This window comes from Urocitellus parryii, chromosome 6, assembly GCF_045843805.1.
Source record: "Urocitellus parryii isolate mUroPar1 chromosome 6, mUroPar1.hap1, whole genome shotgun sequence".
Lineage (NCBI taxonomy): Eukaryota > Metazoa > Chordata > Mammalia > Rodentia > Sciuridae > Urocitellus > Urocitellus parryii.
In genome coordinates, this window is record NC_135536.1 from 47,195,264 (window position 1) to 47,217,288 (window position 22,025).

Consider the following 22,025-nt stretch of genomic DNA (forward strand, 5'->3'; position numbering starts at 1 on the left):
TTAGTCTTATCTCCCTCTCCCCTAGCAGTTCCCAATTGAGGAACTTCTCACCCCTGAGGCTCCCGTGGGTGGCTCCCTGGTCACACTGCACACCTGTATTGGGCAGCTACTGCTGGAGAGGGGAGAAGATTGGAAACCTGGTACCTGGACGCTGGAGATCCAATCTGGCAACTGCCCCCACCTAATATGGTGAGAATGTTAAGCCAAGATGGTGGTGGTCTGCTTTCATTGCCAGTGTGTCTGGTGAGGGGGGCGGGGGCAATGGTGTCATGCTGTGGATAGGTAGCAGCTGAGTGACCTGCGTGGGAGCGGATGGAAGTCTTGAAAATCTGCAGATGTGTTGATAGGTGATTCTGTTAAGGCGCTTGCTGAGCCTTGCATAGGCTGGAACTTGGGGCTTTGGGTCACTCTGAGGCCCAGAAGCCTGCACAGGGTCACAGCGCTGGTGATTTCTGTGGAGAGCAGCTATATAGGGTTCATCTAACACTCTCAGAGATGCAATATTCAACCAGGTGAGATCTGGATCACAGAGCAACATAAAATGCTGCCTCCCTCTGGCCCACCATCTTGAGACTCCTCAAAAAATAATATTTTTAAGAGACATCCCAGGGTTCTTTCTGTGTTGCCCAGGCTGGCCCAGGACTCCTAGACTCAAGTGATGCTCCTGCTTCAGATTTCCAGGTAGCCAGGACTACAGTGTATACCACTGCAATTGGCAGTGAACGTTATTAATACCATCACTTAGCATGAGGGATTTCTAAAGTATACAAAAACTTTTAGATTTAATCAAATTTAACTGAGTTTAACAATGTAGTTAAGTTTTAATAGGTGCCTATCAGTTTTACCCTCTCACTAGCCAGTTTACACCTCACTGGCCCTTGATTTCAGCTGAAAATGTGCACATCTACCCATTATGACACTTTTTTCCATTTCACATATAAATGTACGATTTAATATTTAAGAACAGGCAAAACTAATCTGGTGATTAAAAATCAGAATAGTAGTTCCATGAGAAAAGTAACATAAGAAAACTTTCTATGGGTGATAGTTCTATATATTGGTAATGGTAATGGTAACATAGGTTCCTGTGTGTGTGTGTGTGTGTGTGTGTGTGTGTGTGTGTGTGTATTAGGAGATATATATATATATATCCTAAAACTCACACTAAACTCTTAAAATTGATACATTTACATATACCTCAAAAATGTATGTTAGCGTATAAAAGATAATTATTTGCATGAAATAAACGATGACTTCATTTACACAAAACCAATACACGTGTATAAGTAGGTTGTGTATTATGTACAGAGGTTATTTTATCTTCTTGCCCACTAATAGGATTCAACACTACTTCTTGCCTAGACAGAAGAGCTTTCCAGGAAAATGTTTGGTAAATTGAGAGCACTGAAAGATGCTAAGGATTAGAAAGCTCTCATAAATCCAATCTGCATATTTTCTAAATTTCATAACCTACATGTTTTATGTAAACTACATACATACTTAAGTACACATATAAGAGCCCACATATACCTAGAATATAGTGCTTCCAGCAAGCTAATCTGTGAGTGTTTGTGTGTGTGTGTGAGAGAGATAGACAGACTGGGATTGAACCTAGAAGCTCTCTGCCCCTGAGCCACACCCCCAACCTTTTTTACTGTAAGACAGGGTCTCACTACCTTGCCAAGGCTGATGTCAAACTTGACAGTACTCTTGTCTCACCCTCCAAGTGACTGGGATTACTGGAGTGTACTACCACACCTGGAATTATCCTAGTTACAAGAAAAAAAATGTTTAAAGCATTTCTTAAGTTCATTTAAAAACCTAATGCATGCTGTTATATATAAATAAATTTTTAAAAAACCTTATTAACAGGGCTGGGGATGTGGCTCAAGTGGTAGAGCGCTCGCTGGCATGCGTGTGGCCAGGGTTCAATCCTCAGCATCACATACAAACAAAGATGTTGTGTCCACCAAAAACTAAAAAATAAATATTAAAAAAAGTTCTCATTCTCATTCTCTCTTTCTCTCTCTCTCTTTCTCTCTTTCTCTCTCTCTCTCTCTCTCTCTCTCTCTCTCTCTCTCTCTCTCTCTCTTTCTCTTAAAAAAAAAAAAACCTTATTAACAGATGCGAAAAATTGTGGTATATATGTGTAATAAGAATTGTAATGCAAAAAAGAAAGTACATGTGTAAAAGAATGAATTGGCGTGAACATACTCTATATACAAAGATATGAAAAATTGTACTCTTAACATAAAAACCTAATGCAAATTCCCCCAAAAAAGAAGCACATAGAGTTTGGGGATGATACAAGGAGAATCCTAGAATTTTAGAGTAGGGGTGAACCTTGAGTAGCATTAAGTACAATAGCCACATTTTAGAGATGAAAAACAGACCCAAAAAGATGATGATGTAACTTCCTTGAATCCCATAGTTAGTTGAGACATATGACCTGCCTCTTGGATTCCCAGTCAAACATACTTTCCTCTACACAACACTTGATTTAAACTAGAGGCGTTCATAAAAACTCAGACAATACACCCCATACTTAGGTTTAGAAACTATCATAAGCCACATAAGAGAAGGGAAAAGAAAAAGTAGAAGGAAACGAGCGTACTTCAAGGGTCGAAGAATCCTGAATGACTCATGAATGCGCAACACTGTGGAAGAGAAATTACATTCTTTAAAACTCTAATGCTGTTCATAAACAGAATTCTAACTCCTGCTTGCAGTTAATTGAGGTGCATCTGTTCTCTTCCAGGAATAGGAGGAACTTTGTAGGGCTTCTTAGAGTAAATCACACTGCTGCATTGACCCTGGGGAGGGTAGGTGTCTCTTAGAGAAGGCAGTGGAACCAAGCACTTAGGCTGTCCGTTTGTATTCTGCTCACCTCAATGAAACAAAAGCTACCTGTCTGTAACCAAGAGCCAAGATACAGTTAAAAGAAGGAATTCCTTAAAAAGATATGCTCTGAATTAATAGTTTTTATTTATTTTTTTGGTACTAAATATTGAAACAGGGGTACTTAACCACTGAGCCAAATCCCCAGCCTGTTTTTATTCTATTTATTTGTTTGTTTGTTTATTATTTATTTAGAGGCAGGGTCTCCCTAAATTGCTGAGGCTGGCTTAGGACTTGTGATCCTCCTGCCTCAACCTCCTGATCTGCTGGGAGGATTGATAGTATTTTTAAAGTCACTCATACATTGAAGGCTTTGGAAGAGTATTGATTCTACCACTTGAAACTAAGGAAATTTAATTTAAAAAGGGAATATTCTTTAGAAATATTTGCAGTTATTCCCAAATACTTTGTCCTTCCCTCTGCCCTCCAGAATTTAGTCTTTTTTTCCTGCTGTTCTCAGATCCAGTAAATAAAATCTTAAGAAGCCAGAGTTTATTCTCTCAGGGCTCCATTGGGACTACCTCATCTGATGTGCCTATTCATATTAAATTAATTTTCTCTTTAAATTTCTCCCATATTTTTATTGGTGCATTAGAGTTGTACATAATGATGAGATTTGTTGTTACATATCCATACATGCACACAATATAACAATATTAAGTTGGACAGTATCACTGTCCAGTACTTCTCTCCCTCCATGGAGTGGGACCTTCCTTTCCTCTACTGATCTCACTTTGATTTTCATGAGATCCCCAACCCATCTCCTTCTTTGCCTTTTTCTTCTCTAGCTTCCACAATGAAAGAAAACTTAACAACCTTTAACCTTCTGAGTTTGGCTTATTTTCCTTAACATAAGTGTCACTGCTCCATCCATTTTTTTCAAATGACATAATTTCACTTTTCTTTATGACTGACTTAAAACTCCACTATGTATATATTCCACATTTTCTTTATCTATTCATCCATTGATGTATACCTATTCTGGTTCTGTAGTTTGGCTATTGTGAATTGAGCTGCTATAACATGGATATGAAGGTATCACTGTAGTATGATGACTTTAATTTTTTAGGATAAATACTGAGGTGTGGTATAGCTGGATCATATGGTGGTTTCATGCTTAGTCTTTTTTTTTAATCTTTTTAAAAATATTTTATTTATTTATTTTATTTTTATGTGGTGCTGAGGATTGAACCCAGGGCATCTCACATTCTAGGAAAGTGTTCTACTGATGAGCCACAACCTCAGCCCCTCATGCCTAGTCTTTTGGGGAACCTTCATACTGATTTCCATAGTGCTTGTACTAATTTTACAATCCCACCAACAGTGTAAAAGTCTTCCTTTTTCACCACATCCTGTCCAACATTTATTATTATTTGTATTCTTTATGATTATCATTCTGACTGGTGCAAGATGAAATCTCAGTATAGTTTTGATTTGCAGTTCCTTATGTTAATGATGTTGAACACTTTTTCATATATTTCTTGACCATTTGTTTTTCTTCTTTTGAGAAGTGTCCAATTCATTTTCCTATTTATTAGTTGGGTTATTTTAATTTTGGGTGTAAGTTTTTTGAGTTCTTTATGTATTCTAGGTATTAATCCTCTGTAAGAAGAGTAGCTAGTGAAGATTTTCTCTCATTCTATAGGTTCCCTCTTCACATTCCTAATTGTTTCCTTTGCTGTGCAAAAGTTTTTTAATTTGATGGCATCCCATTTGTTAACTCCCAGCATTATTTCCTGAACTTTAGGGGTCCTGTTGGGAAAGTTATTGCCTTTGTATATATGCTGGAGTGTTTACCTTGAATCGCATTGTTTCAGGTCTAATTCCAAGGTCTTGGATCCATTTTGAGTTGATTTTTATGCAGGGTGAAGATAAAGGTCTAGTTTCATTTTTCCACATATGGATAATCAGTTTTCCCAGCACCGTTTGTTTAAGAGGCTGTCTTTTCTCCAATGAATTTTTTTGTCAAGGATCAGATGAATGTAGATGTGTGAGTTTGTCTCTGTGTCTTATGTTTTGTACCATTTGTCTATGTTTCTGTTTTTATGCTAGTACCACGCAGTTTTTGTGATTATAGCTCTGTGGTATAATTTGTGCAATCCCCACCTAGGATTGGTCAGAGTTAGCAGATAGAAATACAGGATACTGTGGTATTGTGATACCTTTACCATTGCTTTTTTAGCTTAGAATTGCTTTGGTTATTCTGGGTCTTTTATTCTTCCAATTGAATTTTAGGACTGTTTTTTCTAGTTCTGTGAAAAACATCAATAGTATTTTGGTGGGGATTGCATTGAATCTGTACACTGCCTTTTATAGTATATCCATTTTAACAATATTAAGTCTGCCTATCCATGAACTTGGCAGGTCTTACCATCTTCTGAAGTCTTCAATTTCTTTCTTCAATGTTCTAAAGTTTTCATTGTAGTCTTTTCATTGAAGTCATTCACCTCCTTCGTTTTCCTGATTTCTTTCTCTGCAGTTTCATTGTTGGTTATATATAGGAAAGCTCTTGATTTATGTTTATTGATTTTGTAAATTGCTACTTTGCCATATTTGCTTATTAGCTATAGCAGTCTTTTGGTGGTATTTTAAATTTTTTTCAGATCTTCTAAGTATGGGATCATATTATCTGCAAACAGTGATGATTTGACTTCTTCCTTTCATGTTTTTTTTTATTATTTTATTTCTTTTCTTTTTTCTTTTTTTATTTATTTTATTTTATTTCTTTTATTTCTTCTCTTGCCTAATTGCTCTGGCTAGAATTTATAGCACTAATTAAATAGGAGTGGTGAGAGTGGATATCCTTGCCTTGTTCCAGATTTTAAAGGAAATGCTTTCAGTTTCTCCCCATTTATTTTTGAGTTGGCTTTGAGTTTTTCACATATAGCCTTTATGATGTTGAGGTAGATTCCTTGTATCCCTAGTTTCTTCAATGCTTTTATCATGATTGGATGCTAAATTTTGTCAAAGGCCTTTTCTACAACTATTGTTTCTCTTTAAATTTGCATTTAAATATAATTACTGCTTCCTTGACCTTTTAGCAGATTTTTCACTTATTTTAATTGTCCTATGGTACTATAAAATCTATTGTAGGGATGGGGATATAACTTAATTGGTAGAGTGCTTGCCTAGCATGTACAAGGCCCTGTGTTCAATCCCCAGCACCACCAAAAACAAAAAACTATTGAAAAAGTTCACATTAGACTCTTCTTCCCTGGTAGGTTTGTTTTTTTGTTTTTTGGGTTTTTTTTTTTTTTTTTTTTTTTTGAGAAAGCGTATCACTATGTTTGTTATTCAGACTAACCTAAAACTCCTATCTAACCCTCCTGATTATCTGACGGATTACAGGTGAAACCACCCTCACCCAGGTCCTGATAGCTTCATTCTAAAGCAAGAATGAAAAGCAAGGGTTTACTAGATATAGGCACCTGAATTCTGATTTAATATAGGGACTCTTCATTTACTAAAAACTAAAATTATCAGGGCAATTGGGACAAAGCTAAATAGAGTCCAGATCTGATATTTTTTCCCCAACCTTCATCAATTTGGAATTTACAAAGAAGTCTTTAGGGCTGAGGATGTGGCTCAAGCGGTAGCGCGCTCGTCTGGCATGCGTGCGGGCCGGTTCGATCCTCAGCACCACATATAAAAACAACGATGTTGTGTCCCCCGATAACTAAAAAATAAATATTAAAAATTCTCTCTCTCTCTCTCCCTCTATCACTCTCTCTTAAAAAAAATAATTTAAAAAAAATTTTAAAAAGAAGTCTTTAAGGGAACCCTTTTGGGAATGACTGGGAATATAGAGTATAGAGCACTGTTATGCAATGGTGGTACTGAAGTTTGGACATTCTTTCAGAATGAAACTTATGCAGTCTGTTCTGGGATTCTAGAACAGCTGCCTAGTAACAGAGAAACTAGGCATCTGCTAGAGCTTCCTGTAGCCCACAAGGAGGAAGCAGGATTGCCAGAAAAATACAGGACTCCCAGTAAAATTTGAATTTCAGGTAAATATTTTATTTTAGAAGAAATATGTCCCAAATATTCCAGGGACATGTTTCTGCTAACAATACTGTCAACTGGAAATTCACATTATCTGATATCCTGTTTTAATATCTGCTAACTCGGCCAATCCTAGGTGGGGATTGCATGAAAGAATAAGGACTAGTGGGAATGAGGCATCAATAGAGCTGGTAGCCCTACTGCCGGGAGGAGGGGAGCAAGAGTAAGACAGGAAGCTGGGGATATAGCTCAGTTGGTAGAGTGCTTGTCTTGCATGCACAAGGCCCAGCACCACCAAAAAAAAAAAAAAAGTTAATAAAAGGCACTTGGAAGGGGGCAGAAAGGAAAGAAGACTGCTTATCTCATCCCTTAAGCACTCTACTTAAGTCTATGCTATATAAATAGGGTTCCATTCAGAGATCTGCTTAGAGAAAGTCAGAAAATAGTAGAATGAAAGAAAACACAAGAGGCAATACAGAGAAGTAAATTTAATAAGTCTTGAAAATAGTCTTTAATTTTCTCAAATCATCTCCATTTTATGCTGTTTGAAGATTTCTGAAGTTTTCCCTAGTTTTGTTTTTCATTGACAATATTTGATCTGGCAAATGCCTCCAGAGACTACAATATACACAACTTGCTTCAAGTGAGCAACTGAAATAAACAGGAAGATAATTATCTAGTCACTGAGGCAGCTGAATTTTTTTTTTTTTTTTTTTTTTGCTAGCAGAGTATCCTCAGAAGTATACTCTAGTCAAATAGATTGGGTTATTCAGATAACTATGATAATTTTCTTTTTTAATAGTTTTTTAAAATATTTTAGTTGTATATGAACACAATGCCTTTATTTTTATGTGGTGCTGAGTATTAAATCTGGTGCCTTACATATGCTATGCAACCACTCTACCACTGAGCTACAACTCCAGCCCCAGTAATTGCTTATAAATAGCAGTAACGTGAAGGTTTTTTTGGTGGCTCTCACGAGAAATTTGCTATGGAGTTCATTTCAACCACATTGAAATGACTTCTCCAGTTATCTCTTTGATGCTATTTAAAATCTTGTTTAAGAAGCAAATACTTAAAAAATCACTGATAGGTTCCTTAATCCCCAGTATGTTAGAGAAATAAATTCATTTTTAAAAGACTAAGTCACTTTGTCTCATCACTCTCAACTGAGCTAGTTAGAACATTATTAGGTTTCAAGTCCAGTTCACATCTATGTATTTATTTTATTTTTTTTTCAAGCATATAAAGCAGGGTTTATTTTAAAAGGGGTAACATAGACTTCTCCTGGGAGGGAGAAATGGGCCATTGCTGGTATCCTGGTATCCTAAGAAGCGAGGTGTTCTGCCCTTTTTATATGTCTAGGCTTCCTTTGTTCTCCTGCCTTTTCCCCCCTTATCTTTCTCCTTCCTGTGTTCATGACTAGGCCCAGAAATGCTCACATCTATGTATTTAAAGACCTTTTGTTGTTGTTTTGTTTTTGTACCAGTGACTGAAACCAGGGATCCCCAGCTCTTTTTATTTTTTGAGACAGGGTCTCACTAAATTGCTAAGGCTTGAACTCTCAATCCTCCTGCCTCAGCCTCCTAAATTGATTGGATTACATGTGTTCGCCACCATACCTGGCCTAAAGTCTTTTTTTTTTTTTTTTATGGTGATGGGGATTGAACCCAAGATCTTCTGCATGTAAGGCAAGCACTCTACCAACTGAGCTGTATCCTCAGCCCTAAAGTCCATTATTAAAGGAGATCTCTTGTGGTATTTATGACAACATCAGAATAGAAGAACATCAGTGTCCCGATACATGTAAATAGAATTCCTGAAAATTCTGTCCATTTGGCTGTTGTAGAGCACCGTGGAGTGCTGCGCTGGGAGAATGGGATAGAGTCATCACCTGTATGAAACAGGTTCCTTTGGAGGTAGCTATGGCAAGACCTCGAAAAGGTAAGTTCCTCATCTAGACTTGTTACCTAAGATGTACTATACTAATATAGTATATCACCTCCTATGTCCATCTTTTTTAATAGGCAATAATAATTATTTGAAAGTAAATTGTTCTTGAAGTTTCTTCTTTTCAATGACCTTGCCCTAGAACCGAAAGTTGCATTTTTTTAATCCTGTTCCGTAGCTGACATCTATTACTATTGTTCGTATATCCATTTTCTAAAAAAAGAATCATTCTGTGTACACTTCTTTGTAACATTTTTTTAATCTGACAGAAAATGAACACTTTTTCTTGTTCTTATATTCTTCTACCACTTCTTCCTTATGTATTCTATTATGTAATCATAAAATGTAAATTCATAAAAGGAGTCAAATAGCTTAAATTACGGCATTGCTGTATACCATAAAATACTATTCACATATTTTTATACTCAAATTTTTCCTCAAGGTTTGCTTGTGTTCAGAAGGAAATTTGTGTTTCAGGAAGCTGTCTCACTGATAATAGCTATTGGCTCAAATTAAAGGTCATGTCCTTTGGCACTTGGTCCATTCTGGCAGGAGTGGTCAAATCCTTAATGAAATGGGTATTTTCCAAATCAGGCCCTCTGATCTCTTCTCCTAAAGAAATAAACTCTGATCAGACCATGTTTTTGATGAGAACTGCTGCTTTACACCGATAAAGAAGTTGTTTTTTTTTTTTAAGTAAGTCATGTGATTCTTTTTGTTCCTTGACACACCAAGGGAAGTTTATGTGAGGAAATCAGTATTGAACAGTTTGTACTGTACAGATGTTAATAGGATACATTTTTCTTCCCTTGCCAGTATTACTGCAGATTTAACTCCATAAAGATTTCAACTCCATCCATGTTCTGGTCTCATTGTTTGTTTCTTAACCTCTTCTACTCTTGGTTTTTGGCCCTCTGTGAATGGCCATCCTGAACCTCTTTAATTGTCTAAAACTGCTCTAATTTCAGGATTTCAAACTTTGAAATTCCTCATTTGGACTATGACTCCCTTATCTGCCCTACTTCTTCAACTCACCCACCAGTCCCTTGACTAGTTTTGGGGCCTGTCCCTTCCAAGCCTACCAGGCTTCTATTGCCCATCCCCATCTGGCTTTACTTCCTTCCTCCCCACCTTTTTCACTCCACCCCTCAAAGCATTCATATGAGGAACTGCTTCAATAGCAGTCCAAATAATTTCATTCTTTTCATCTCCTATGTCCATCTTTTCAATTCCAGACCTACTGTAGAGTAGCCACATTCTACTTTCTTTAATCCTGTATGCCACAGTATTGCTAAAAAAAAGTCATGAAATTATGCTGTTGGAACTTCACTCTCATTTGAAGGTCCTTTTTATCCATTTTGCATTGAATTCCTTTACAATCTTAACTTGAAAAACAACTAATTTGAGGCTCTTATTTTTTCTCCTGTTAAGTGGCGAAGGTGAATGAATCTGAGTGGCCACAGGCTACCCAGGAGATGGTCAGTTGCAGTACTTATCAAACTTTAATGGGCACAGAAACACTTGGAGATCTTACTTAAAATGCCAGTTGTGGGCCAGGCATGGTGGCACATGCCTATAATCCCAGCAGCTCAGGAGGCTAAGACAGGAGGATAGTGAGTTCAAAGCCAACCTCGGCAATGCCAGTTTTAGGTGAGGATATAGCTCAGTGGTAGAGTGTGTGCTTAACACCAAAGAAAAATATGTCAATTCTGATTCAGGTGTCCCTGGTAATGCCAATGCTGCAGGTCATAATTTAAGTAGTAAGGGTCTCATTGAGCTCCAAAATTATTTTTTAAAAATAAAAAGGGTAACACTCATGATTCTAAGTCATAATCATATTTTTCATTCCCAGCAGACAACTTAACTAGAAACTGAAAGCCATGAGCCTCTTCAGCAATGTTTATCCTTTCCTATCCTGAGGCTTTTCTCCCTTTTCTTTCCTAGGTTTCCTTTTCTACTTGCTTTCATACTGTCCCTCCTTGCTGAGTTGGGATCTTGTTCTTTCAGTTATCCCTTTTCACTGGCTCCTTCCCATCTACTTGCAAATACCTTCAGACTTCTGGACTAATAAAACTGTGCTTTCCCAGGGATAGTTTCATAGTGAAATTTCACAAAGGACCTCTCTCTATGCCTAGTCTCTTTCCAATTCCACATTTGCAACTGACCATCATTTCCTGGGTAGCCTGTGGACACTCAGATTCATTCACTTTGGAAACAACTCATTAATTTGTAATAGTGTTACTGGTAATAGTAAAATTAGAAATAAGTAACTGTTCAAATTGAAGGAAGAAATAAGCAGTTTTAAATGTTGCAGTAATTAAAATAATACTTCATGTGTTAGCATAGAATAAATACAAAAGCAACTATGCCATATTTTAAATAGGAAAGAAGATAGTTTTAGAGGAAAACATCTGAAATGAATGATATTTTATTGATTCCAAAATGTTAACAGGTATCTCTGGGTATTGAGGTTGCAGATGAATTTCACTTCATCATCTGTATACTCTGAAATTTTTAAAGTATGTATAATAGGGAATTACAATAAGACTCTTCTGTAGGAACTGAGGCACAAATACAGTAGATAACCTGATTCCCAGGTGAGTGTGAGGCAGAACCCCATACATAGATTTTGCAAAAGGAATGAAGAAGAATCTGTCTCACAACTCTGCTCTCTGAGTCAGATCAAAGATATAAAGGAGTCAGAGAAAGGAGAATGATAAAAATGTTTCCTTAAAGAAAGCTGCTGCTATGCTCTTAGTTCTTTGGGTGCCTCTAAACTAAAAGGCCCCAGGAAACATGTCTTCATACTAGGATTTAGAGCTTGTAGTATGGGGGACTCAGAGAGGTGATGCCTGAGAAAGTTGAACTGTAGATAGGGCCTGACTGTATGACTGGAAATATAAAGGATGACAGAAAGGCTGGCAAAAAGCATTGGGATGGAAGCCAGGGAAGGCTGCTGCCTTGAAATTGGCATTCACTGCCTATTTCCTGAGAGCCATATGGGTACCAACATTGGGAAGAGAGTTGCCTTAGAGCTGTCTTGAACTAGAAGGAACTTTATGGATGCCTAGGGATTGAGGAAGGAGCTGCAAATGACTACCTAGATATAAAGACATAGTGACCCACCAGAAAACCACTGAAAAGTTTTCAAGAAAAGTAGCCCAGAGAGGAAGCATAGGCTTTAATTACTTGCCAGGCTTGAGACACCAGCCTTAAACATTTGCTAGGCCTAGAAAGCATTAAGTCACCCACCCCTCACCTCTCCTCATCTTAACCCTCTACTGCTTATCATCCACCTGGCTGGAGCAAGAAAAGAAGCAAGTAGGGGAGGAACTGAGCTAAGAATGATTAGGGAAGAAAAGTCAACCATGCTCCCACCTATTTACACTGAAGGCTTTAGCCAATCTAAACTGGCAGAGTAGAATGCTCTAATGCTGTTTGAAATTTTTGTTGTTATAGAACCTGATATTCTAATTTCTGAATTAAGACTGCATTTATTAAAGTGACATTGTACTATGAATGCATAGTACAACGCATAGTACAATCTAAGGGGAACAGAGAAGTAATGGGAACTCTAGACTTTTTTTGGTCCTGGGGTAGCCCAACTACTGAGCTACATCCTCTGTCCTTTTTTATTTTGAGACAGGGTCTTGCTAAGTTGCTAAGGGTCTCACTAAGTTGCTGACTGGCCTTGAACTTGCAATCCTCCTGCCTCAGCCTCCCAAGTCACTGAAATAACAGGTGTGTGCCACCACTCCCAGCCGAACTGCTAGTTTTTGTTTGTTTGTTTTTGAGTACAGGGGATTAAACACAGCTGCACTCAATTCATCCCCAGTCCTTTTTTTATATTTTAGAGACAGGGCCTCACTAAGATGCTGAGGCTGCCTTTGAACTTACAATCCTCCTGCTTCAGCCTCTTGAGTCACTGGGATTATACTACTGTGCCCAGCTACTAGACTTTTCATCTAGGAAGAAAGAGCAAAGGCAGAATGGGAAAACAAAAATCAAGTTATATCACAATCTGTTCATAATGCTTTTTGCCAGAAGCCCCCTTATGATTTCCTCCTCCATTTCTTATCCCCAAAAAGGTAACAGGTCTTCTAATAGTATAAATTTGTTTTTGTCTGTTTTTATATTTTGTATACATGGAATCATTTGGGATTTTCTGTTTTATGTATGGTTTCTTTTATTCCACATTTTGTGAGGTTAATCCATGTTGTTGCAAGAAGTTATATTTCATTCATTTTTATGCAAATGGTTTTATTTGTTAAATAAACCATGGTTTTCTCATGCTGGCCTGACAGCACCGGGGGTGTGGGACAGGTTGCTGAACTATGGGTGACAGTAGCAGCCAGCAGATTAGTGACAGAAGTGATAAGGTACTGCATTCTGAGTGCCTATCACTTGATTCCCAAGAGAATATCATGCAGCCCAAGTACAGTGTTGGATTGAGAAGAGCTGAGGCAGGAACAGTCTCTGTCTCCCCACTCTGGTGAGAATGGATCTCACATGATACAGAGCCCACTGGAAGGCTCCAGTCCTGTTGAATTGAGCAGACTAGTGGCAGCACCTTTTGCTTTCCTTTATTTATTTCCTGCAGGGCTGCCTATCTCAGGTCTCCCTTCTTCACCTCCCAGGCCTTTGGCAAAAGTCACCATGATTCCTGGGGAAAATCCTGCTATTCCCAGACCTTTCCTGGGATCAGTGTCTGATCTGATAGAGGTAGCCTGTGGGACCTGGTTCCCCAAAGTTCTGGCAGATCCTGGCACTTGTCCTGAGTTCCAATGCTGCTCACTAGAGGCTGTCTTAGTGGCAGTGCTCTGTGCATCCAGCCAGTGGGAAGCGGAGCTCCAGGACTTAGAGGTTAACTGCAGTGATGTAGCAATTGAGCCTGGGCTTTCTGCCTGGGGGGCCTCCTCTATTCAGTATTCTCCTGCACACTCCTGGATCTGGAGCCATTCCTCAGCCCCCTGGTCCCCACTGCACTGAAACAGGCCCTGGAATCTGCAGCAGGTCAGCATCCTGGAAGATGTTGGCCGAGGCCTGCCTGTGGCCCTGGGCTTCAGTGGGGGCCTGCCAACAGGACAGCTCACTCACTACAGAGGCTGGGGTGCCCATTGTGAGCACGCTGGTTGCCCAAGGCAGGCTACACGCAGTCCAGAGCTGGCCCAGGCCACCTCAATAACAGTCAGGTTTCCCCAAATTCATTCATTTGTATTATTATATAATGTTCTATAATATAAATATACCACAGTTTGTCCATTTACTGATAAGCATTTGGATAGCTTCCAATTTTTGCCGAATACAAACAATCCTACTGTGAATAGTGTATTATTTTTAATAACGAGGTGGGAAGCTCTTAAAATTCTTGCAAATAATCTCTTTTCTTTTCCCATTACTACCATCCTAGTTTAAGTCTTCAAAATCTTTCACTTGGATATCAGCAGCCTCCTCATTGATAACTACAGCTACAATTAATCATAAGTATTACTACCAGGTTATCTATACAAAGCATAACTCTAGTCATGCCACTCTTACTCATAAATATTCAAGGTGTGTCCTAGTCAATGCCCTAGGCAATGGCCTAGCTTGTCCTAAACACAGACCCTCATTTTCTTTCCCTGCTTCTCTGTTCATGCCATTCCCACTTCATGTTGCACCAAAGTACCACCCACACTGCTTCTAACATCTACATGCTTCTTCAGCTGGCAGTCTTAAATGCCTTCTGGCTTATCTGCATATAAGGTCATTTCCTCATTTGCAGTGCTCTGTTGCAGTCATCCTGATGGCTTTGCTTTCATTCATCTTTCATCTTCCTCCCTGAACTCTGGTGGGGACCCCATCTCGTTCATGTGTGTTTCCTACAGCAGCTAGTGCAGCTTCTTGTCCATAGAAGGGGCACAGAGAATGTTGCTGAAGTATTTTGGAGAAGTTGTTAGAAAATGTCTTCCTGATTTTTACCTCTCATGCCTACTTCTCCTTTGAGTGAATTCCCCTCTTGCTCCTTGGTATTTTATTTGAGCTGGCTTGCCCAGGAACTTAGTCTGTGGTATCACTGATCCTCAAGAAAATAACTTCTCAATACTGCTTTCTGTAATAATACCATTTAACAACCTTCTTTCTCTAAATGAATTAGATTATTTAGTAGGCATCTAGTATGTACATGGCACTGTAGTAACCGGAATAAAATTTGCTATGCAGTTGCAAGACATCATTCCAGAGTTTTAATCTTTTTCAATATATATTTTTTTAGTTGTAGATGGACACAACATCTTTATTTTATTTGTTTTATTTTTATGTGGTGCCAGGGATTCGAACCCAGTGCCTCACACATGCTAGGCAAGTGGTCTACCACTGAGCCACAGCCCCAGTCCCAGAGTCTTAATCTTAAGAACGTTTTAATGTCTAAATCTGCTGTCTCGGGGCTGGGGATGTGGCTCAAGTGGTAGCGTGCTTGCCTGGCATGCGTGCGGCCCAGGTCCAATCCTCAGCACCACATACAAACAAAGATGTTATATACGCCGAAAACTAAAAAATATTAAAAAAATAAAATAAATAAATAAATTTGCTGTCTCTGGTTGATTTTTAAAACTTGCATTTGTTTCACCACTATGGATGAAATGCACTTTGAGTGAAGTTTGGAAATGTCAGCTGAAGTTCAAGTCATTTCAAAGCAAATAAAAGATAAAACTGGAGCACTGTCTTGCTTTCCCATCAGAAACTGAATTCTCAAGAACTAGTTCCTGAATTTAATGACTGAAAAATATTGGTTAAAATGACCAGAAACCTCATTTATTTGCATCCTTTCTCCCTCTCTCCATTTACCCCAAGAAAATTTGATTCTTCTGAGCATCAGAGATGACTTAATTTTGTGGTAAGAAAATAGGAATTAGGGGAAGCCAATTAGGAAACCTCAAGGAAGAGGAAGTGTCTCTAGGCTGAAAGGAAGGCTGTTGAGTCTTATTTCCTCTTTGTTCTTGACTCACTGTCTTGGTGCCTAGCCAACTTCTGCATCTCCCTTTCTTTTACCTGATCAGGGAGCTGGGGTGAGGGAGAAATAGAGTAAATAAAGTCTAAATAAAATTCATAAAGATCCCAAGATGTAAGGAAACACCAGAGGTGGGAAATATCAGTGAACTGATATTTGCAGTTTCATTCCTCTCTCCACATCATGGGTGAGGCTGCATGTGTATAGGACAGGGTAGGTAAGAACTGGCTGCTTTCCAAAGTAGGAAGAAGATAGAGTTTCACTTCTGAATAATTGCATATGCAGTGCAGATCTGTGTAGTACTTGGCTTCATTCTTTTTTTTAATATTTATTTTTTAGTTGTATTTGGACACAATATCTTTATTTTATTTACTTATTTTTATGTGGTGCTGAGGATCGAACCCAGGGCCTTGCACATGCTAGGCAAGTGCTCTACCGCTGAGCCACAATCCCAGCCTGGCTTCATTCTTTAGTAGGAATAGAACAAAGCAAACTAACAAATAATCCAGTGTTTCTTCACCAGTGCCCACTTCTTTCACAAAGAGAAGCTGAATTCAAGTCTACTGGTAAATGCCTTATTTTCACTGAAGTGGTGATTTTTTACTTATGTTTTTTTTTTTTTAAGAGAGAGAGAGAGAGAGAGAGAGGAGAGAGAGAGAGAGAGAGAGAGAGAGAGAGAATTTTTAATATTTATTTTTTAATTCTCGGCGGACACAACATCTTTGTTGGTATGTGGTGCTGAGGATCGAACCCAGGCCGCACGCATGCCAGGCGAGCGCGCTACCGCTTGAGCCACATCCCCAGCCCTTTTACTTATGTTTTTAAAGTGGGTACAGAATGCTCCCTTATTTGAGAGAAGAAACTGAGGTTGTTGGCACAGGTAGTCTGTGGCAAGGCTCAGATTCTGATACTTAGCAGAGCCTGATGGTGTTCAAAGCTCAGGACCTTATCTCTCTCTTCCCCATTTTATTTTTCACTGGAACATTTGCTGTTCTTTCAAGCTATGAAGGGCTTCCGGTGTTATCATGCTTAAGGGGAAGTTATGTGTTAAAAACCACCAACGGCTAAGCCCAAACCAGCTGGTGTCTTCCATTGCCTCCTTCCAGTTTCTGGGGAGACCTGTGAGAATTCTCTTTCACACAGTCCTGTTCATGCCACTCTTAGGAGAAACAAGAAATCAGCTGAGCATTGGGTCTTCATTTAAAGCAGTATGGGGGAAAACAAGAGAAACATGAAAAGTTATGAGGATAATACTTAAGTTGTTATAGCTAAAAATCAAGGGTGAATTGAAAAGCTAAAGGTTTGAGCTCTATAGAAGGGGTTTATGGATAATTGTATTTAAATGTCATTTGGATTGAGCTGATAAAGGTTTATTCCCTTACAAACCAAAGGAAAGCATTTGTCATTTTGGGTAATGGTTGAGACTCCAGGCATAGAATAACAGGTACCTATGACTGCTATGTTGACAGACACTGTATTGTACCCTCCATTGGGACTAGAAAGTGAGAAAACCACACTCACACTAGATGTTATGGACAAGATGGCTGAGGAACATTATTTCACGAGAGTCTGGCCAAGTAAGGGGTTTGAAGGTCATATGAATAGAAGCATAATGAAGTTACTTCATGTAAGTCACAGAAATCACACCCTGGCCCACATTTGACTTCTCTTTAGCCCATAAGTGATAGAATTAGAATGCAGAGAAATCACCCTTTTTTCCTTCTCCAAGACTCATTCAGAATTACTGTACTCCTAGGTAACCAATCATAGCTAGTATAGTGCAGGAAGAACTTTCAGGCCTGAGATTGATCTGAGAAAGATTAAAACAATGGAAAGATACAAATAGGGTCAGGTTCTTGCCCTCAAGGAGTCCTCTCAGGAGGCTCTGGACTGGAGAAAGTCTGGCCAGAGCTGGGCAGAGTCCTATTTCCCTCTCATTTTTTACCCAAAGCTGCTATATCCCTAGCTGTCCTGGCTACAGTTGCCTTTTGGGGCTCTTAACATCAGGAAATCTCAACTCTTCTAAAATACTCTATGATCAGTATATGTAGCCAACTCACAGGGCATTGTTTCCAATTCCTGCTAATATCCATGGAAACCCAGGTCTTATTTTTCTATTCCTTTGGCTCACTGAAACTGCCAGCAGAGTGCCTTAAGCTAAGGGCTAAATTCTTATCTTGCCTTTAAGCACCATATGATCAGCTTGTCAGCAGTCACTGGGAATCTACACTGCTATTTCTTACCTTTGCCTGTGGGTAACCTCTACCTTCCACCTTCTTCCACCCCCGGGGAGAATGTAGGCCTTGCCAAACAGAGGCCCCCAGGAAATTTTCCAAGACTCACGAGATGTCAAGTCATCTCTAAAATTTTTCAAAAACCCAGAAAGTCATTTCAAAAGTCTAATTTAGTGCCCCCCTGCCCCAGAGAGAAAGATCAAATTTTCCACACAGACACAGCAAATCTGCCCCACAGGCTCATGTTAAAGCTGCAAAAGTATTGGTGCCCAGACTACAGTGAAAGCTCCCTGACCCAGGGGAAGTCCACCTGGCTACGCAGCTTAGCTGCTGCTTGGTAGCCAATGGCACACATTCATGAAATCCACTTGCAGGGGATTTCCCTTTGCACTGGAATCAGCAAAGGTTTTGTCTTTCTGAAAGATTTCCCAGAGGAATTCATTTGCCTATGTGGAAAAACCTAAATTTGGATTTCTCATTTAGTCATAAGTTTTTTCAAATACAGAAATACAAACTGGGTGCACACTTATAACCCAGCTACTAGGGAGGCTGAGGCAGGAGGATCACAAGTTGGAGGCCTACCTGAGCAACTTAGTGAGACCCTGTCTCAAAATTAAAAATAGCCTGGTGCAGTGGCATGTGCTTATAATCATAGCAGTTTGGGAATGCTGAGGCAGGAGGATTGCAAATTCAAAATCAGCATCAGCAATTTAGCAAGGACCTAATCAATTTAGCAAGACCCTGTCTCAGAATAAAAAATAAAGTGATGTGTGGATGTGGTTCTGTGGTTAGTGCCCCTGGGTTCAATCCCTGGTACCAAAAAAAATTAAAAAATAAAAAGGGCCAGAAGAGGTAGAGCACCCTTGGTTTCAATCTGTAGTATCACACACACACACACACAAAAAAAAAAAAAAAAACACTTAAACATAATACAAGTTTTAAATACTGAGCATGTACATTCTATGAATGGTCTGATGCTTACTTTATGCAAGGCCCTGTTTGGTTTAAGGAGATGCTGGTGAGCAAAATACATAAGGCCACTGCCCTCAAGAAGACTGTGGTTCTAATCTAGCTTTCAATCTGTTTGTATTGAAAATGAACTTGATTCCATCCAGGAAATATACTAAAAAGTATTAAAACGTACATATCATGTTATATGCCTCAAAATTTGAATGAGCCGGGCATGGTGGCATGGTGGTGCACACCTGTAATCTCAGCGACTCAGGAGATTGAGGCAAGAGGATCATAAGTTTAAGGCCAGTCTCAGCAACTTACTGAGGCCCTAAGCAACTTGGTGAGACCCTGTCTTAAAAAAAAAAAAAAGTGTGTGTGTGTGTGTGTGTGTGTACGCATGTGTAAAGAGCTGAGGAGGTAGCTAAGTGGCAAAGTGTCCTGGGGTTCAATCCCCAGTACCAAAAAAGGAAAGAAAAAAAAAGTTCAAATGTGTGAAATAATTCTCACAGCCTGCAGGGTGTGAAATATCCCATCACTATAGGACAGTGAATGTCCAGAATCATGTCTACAAAGGAAGCAAAGATTGCAGCTATGAAAACATTTCTCAGTTGTTCCCTTTCTACAGTTTTCTGTTCAATTTAACAGTTACTGTTGAACTGTTATGAACCAATCCCCATGCCAGGGGTAGTAGAAGATATAGAGATGAAAAGTACCCAAGCCTCTGCCCTGCCATTCTTGATGAAACCCACACATCTGACTCTAAACCACGTAATTACCAATATCTGACCCACAAAAATGGCCATCTCTAACTCAGAGAGAGAACACTTAACCTACCATGCATGAAACCCTGGGTTTAATCCCCAGAACAGGGGGAAAAAGGCCATCTCATTTAGTTCAGGCTATTTAAAGATTCAAATAATATGCCCTGGCCATATAAGTAAGAAAGAGATCATTGGCAGATTTGGGCTTCTTAAAATCAATGATCTTTAAGACAGGAGCTTGGAGAATGAGGGGTGATCAGGCAGTGCAGCTCAAAGCAGTGCCAGTATTATCCAGGAATAGAAATAGGAGAATGAAGTATAGAAGAAAAGGCTGAAAAGATAGGTTAACTTGTTAACAGCTTTGAATGCTAAAGACTAGATTTTATTCAACTAGGCATGATGACACACACCTGTAATCCCAGCAATTTGGGAGGCTGAAGCAGGATCCCAAATTCAAGGATAGCCTGGGCAATTTAGCAAGACATGTCTATAAATTAAAAAGGGATAGGGATATAACTCAGTGGTGAAGCACCTGGATTCAATCCTAATACCAAAAGAAAAAGAATATTGCAAAGTTTGGCTGAGTACTTGGAATGTGTAGTACAAAAGGCAGGAATTGGCTTGAGAAGGGAAGAGATTAGATAAGGAATTCCATTTTAAACATTTTGGGTTTTGAAATGCCAAGTGGCTTAGTATGGAAGAGAAGATTCAGCTTCAAAAAAAGGTCCAATGTAAGAACTAATTTGAGACATCAGCATAGGGCAGGCTGTTGACACTGAGGGATTAAATGAGTTCATCCTCCTAGCAGCTTTACAGAGAACTCTGATTTGCAGGCAAACTATAGGAATTACAGAACACAGGCCCTCTGTCTCTCTCAGAAAACAATACTCAAAAGGTCGACTTGATCCTGCGAGTTGGAGACCTGAACCAGAAGGGACAACTCTTATCAGTACAATTAGAGCTGGAAAGTACCCTATGTTCCAGAGATGCTGTTTGCATTTACTATTTTCTTAATTATGTTTCAGTTTTGAATTTCTTTTTCAGGTTAATAAAATAGAAATTTGTTTTTAAAAACCACTCTTGAGAAATTGGAACTCTTTTATGAGGTTCTTACACCTTCTTTGGTTCTAGGGGGGAAAACTCGGCCAACATTATGTTTTTGCATTTTGTATTCATTAACTAGGACTCTTCATTTGGGTAAAACCAAAATAAGCACGTTTCTACAATTTGAAAATCCACCTACTGTTTCCCCAAGGGACATCCCCTTTTGGGAATTATTATCATTAATCCATCCAACACTAACCTGCTCATCCCTTCTGATCTTGTTCATTATCCATTATCCATCAAGGCTGCTAACCTCCGGATTTCCCTATTACCTGTATTTCAACTTTAGTTCCACTTCTAAAAAAAAAAAAAAAAAAAAATGGTCGGGGCTGCTGTCCAAAGGAAGATCTTGCCAGGATAGAAGAAAATTCCGTTCTTTCCAGTGACTACTTGAACCCCTTCAGAGCCTACATTTTAGGGTTACTGCTACTGCAGCTGCTATCCTACTCACCCCGCCTCCGTCGTAGGAAGGAAAGTGGCAAGTAACTTGGAAGTAAGGAAGAACAACTAGCGTTCAGGTCAGACACAGGTTGGATGTAAGATGCCACTACTAACGAGACGTGATTACATTACGTGATCACACTGATAGGCAAATAACTACCCAGCAGCCCTACAAAGCTGCTTTGTTCTTTTTTAAAAAATATTTTTTCTAGTTGTTGATAGATCTTTTATTTTACTTATTTATAAGTGGTGCTGAGTCTCGAAACCAGTGCCTCACACCTGCCAGGCAAGAGCGCTACCGCTGAGCCAAAGTCCCAGGCGCGCGCGCACACACACACACACCCCTCTCTTTTTAATATTTAGCTGCTTCGTTCTTGCACACACACACACACCCCTCTCTTTTTAATATTTAGCTGCTTCGTTCTTGCACACACACACACACCCCTCTCTTTTTAATATTTAGCTGCTTCGTTCTTGCTGTAGTCAACTCATTCTCAGCATGCAAGCCCTAAGACTGCACGACTCCCACTTCACCTGACCATCTTCCACACGCTCAAGAGCAAGCCAGGCGCAAGCGCAGACCGAAGACCTTCGGCCCTCTGCGTCCCACCCCTAATGGGGGCGGGACCCTAAAACTCCCTCCTCGCTTGAATGAACGGCCGTGAGTTCGCCCGGCCGGAGCGGAAGAAGACC

General features: G+C 39.4%; 1 pseudogene; it reads right to left on the bottom strand.

Moving 5' to 3' along the window:
* Positions 1-13,551: 13,551 nt before the first annotated feature.
* LOC113200442 (arginine vasopressin-induced protein 1 pseudogene) lies at positions 13,552-13,968 on the bottom strand (annotated as a pseudogene).
* Between the last annotated feature and the right edge of the window lie 8,057 nt (positions 13,969-22,025).